The sequence below is a fragment of the Coturnix japonica genome, chromosome Z, assembly GCF_001577835.2.
Source record: "Coturnix japonica isolate 7356 chromosome Z, Coturnix japonica 2.1, whole genome shotgun sequence".
Lineage (NCBI taxonomy): Eukaryota > Metazoa > Chordata > Aves > Galliformes > Phasianidae > Coturnix > Coturnix japonica.
The window spans coordinates 57,342,740-57,345,389 of NC_029547.1; the positions used below are offsets into that span (position 1 = coordinate 57,342,740).

The window sequence follows — 2,650 nt, forward strand, 5'->3', positions numbered from 1 at the left end:
CCAGCTGAGCAAATGATCTACTGAACCACAGTTTGCAACCCCTGCGTATAACACTGAGCTCTCCAATTTTGGTTAATGTGACAAGAGCTACACTGCTGTGTTTGGCTTAAATATATAGTCTCCAGATCAATTCAGCATGGGACATTTATGCACAAGCAGAAGCTTGCACTGCAGGTATTTTCAAGGATACTAAGAAAACATATTCATTTTGTCTAACAGAATTAGCTTAATTATTTCTCCTAGCTCACTAGAAAAGGCCATTTAGAAAGAACGTGTTTACTCCAAAACTGTGAGGAGGCTGAGGAAACACCTTGGATGCAATTGAATTACCAGGTTTGCTGCTGTGAGCTTTTCTCTCCAAGTCTGACAACATAGCACTTTTAATTACACAATACAGATTACAGAGCCTCAGCAATGAGCAGGAAATGTCTGTTGAACTTCAGCCGAGCATTAAAAGCACTTCAGTCCAATTTTCTTAAAGCATACAAATACACTCCATCTGAATTCTTTGTTTTGGTTAAACTCTTTTCAATTGTCAAACTTAGAGAAGAATCTTTTCTTACAGGTTACTGGGATTGACAGGCATTAGTGGAAGGGCATGGTCTGGTTGTCTACCTGTCCCTCTGAGATCCCTCAAGCCAGAGGCAATTCCTCCTGACTTTCAGAATGTGATATTTTGTGGCATCCAAATGACCCTACACAGTCTAATAGTGTCAGTAAAAGGGGAAATGTATTTAAACAAAAAGAATGGAAATTAAAATTATATGTTAGGAGGAAATTTCTTGCTCTGAGTGCAGTGAAGCCCTGGCACATCTGCCCAGAGGAGCTGTGTGTGCCCCATCCATGGAGGTGTTCAAGGCTGGGTTGGATGAGGTCCTGTTGGGCAGGGAGGTTGGAACTGGATGGACTTTTAGGTCCCTTCCAATCCAACCACTCTGCGATTACATGAATCAAAACATACAGGAAAAAAGAGTAATGCAGTTTAAAATATCTGGATAGCAATTTTCAATTATCTCACATAAATTTCACTTAAAATGTTTTTTAAGTGAAGTATATAGCAAGATCCTACAAGATCTGACTGAAATACAGAGCAAACGTCTCAGTGCATGGAAACCAACCAATCTGCTGTGTGACTGAGTTAACCAAGGTACTTGACTGGACTCATCCTCCTGCATTTTTCTACACTGCTCAAAAGCAATGAGTAGTTTTAATGAACGTCCTCTGTCAGAATGTCTGAACTAATATTTGTTGTAACCAAAACAACAAAAACTTATACAAAAGACTTTGCCCAAGTAAAGGCTCATTGACTTCCTAGCAATATTTATGTAGCATGTAATTATTTCCTTCAACTGTCAGCTACACAGCCATGAGGCATTAATTAATTATGTAGATGCTCCTTTTAAATAAAATCATTTTAAAGAAATATAATCTCCGTTTGTGCAAAGAACACTGTAAAGCACAAACCTAGAAAAATAATTCCACAACCTTCTAAAATTATGAGAAATAATAACTTTCTAAAAAGTTATTAGTTCAGAGCTCTTTGGAAGAATTCTTAATTAAAATGTTTTATCATCAGTTTGTTAGAACAAGTTATTTAATTGAAAGGGTTATTGAAACCAATTTTCAACATACTTCAGGAAAAGGTCAGTCAGTCTGACAGCACTGGATTTTTTTTTTGATTTTTTTTTTTTGTTACTCTGATGATCTGCAGAGTCAAAAAGAAAGGAATAACAGCATCCCCTTATATACAATTTAGTGTCACTCAGAGTAACAATTACACTGCCTTAGCCCCAGATCTCCTTTAAACATTATGCCTGTAGCTAAGGCAGGTTCACATCCTCCTGAAAACAGATTGAAGATCTCAATTATTGACAAATCTATGCTGAGACATATTGCACTTACACCTCAGACTAATCTCTCCACATGCATCCAGAGTGAAATCACACAGGGCTTGTACGCTGTTAAATATTTAACAAGTGACTCTGAAATAATGGCTCTGCATATGTTCCCCTCACAGCTAACCTCCAACTGCTTCCTGACAGGTAAATGAATGTAAGCTAATAATGTGAAACTTCAGTGTGTTAGAACTGGCACACATATGTTCTTTTTCCTGACTTTTGGTCTTCTGGATTGTTTGTTGCCTCAGATGAATGATGGAAGAGTTCATACTTTTAGCATGCAGAGTGAGAATTCTTCATCCTCCTGGCAACAAAACTGGTGAGTCATGACAGCAGGAAATGTTTTTATCATGACAGTTTTTACATTTTTACATTTTTTATTTCTCCTGTTGGCTGATAAGCATAGGAGACCTACTACTGTGGTAAGCAAGGGCTGTTTATCCCAAATCTGCATCTGATATGAAGGAGAATAATGTGCTTTCCGAGACATACATGTGATATTCTTGAGGTCTGTAGCATTTTCCTAAAATGTAGATTACGTGATATAACCATCCTCAGAAATGCATCCTTTTGCTTTTTGAACCTATCACATCTCTAGCCATTGGGAATGTTCTGTGGCACTGCATTTCAGAACTGAATTACACAACACAGGGGAATTGTTTCTTTTTCTTTTCTTTTCTTTTCTTTTCTTTTCTTTTCTTTTCTTTTCTTTTCTTTTCTTTTCTTTTCTTTTCTTTTCTTTTCTTTTCTTT

At 37.1% G+C, this 2,650-nt stretch overlaps 1 long non-coding RNA gene across 1 annotated transcript in view; it reads left to right on the forward strand.

Moving 5' to 3' along the window:
* Positions 1-2,287: 2,287 nt before the first annotated feature.
* Positions 2,288-2,650, forward strand: part of LOC107306553 — a 17,086-nt gene continuing 16,723 nt past the window's right edge. Inside the window, exon 1 of the long non-coding RNA XR_001552179.1 lies at positions 2,288-2,320. This is a non-coding gene — a long non-coding RNA (uncharacterized LOC107306553). The remainder of the gene's footprint in view (positions 2,321-2,650) is intronic.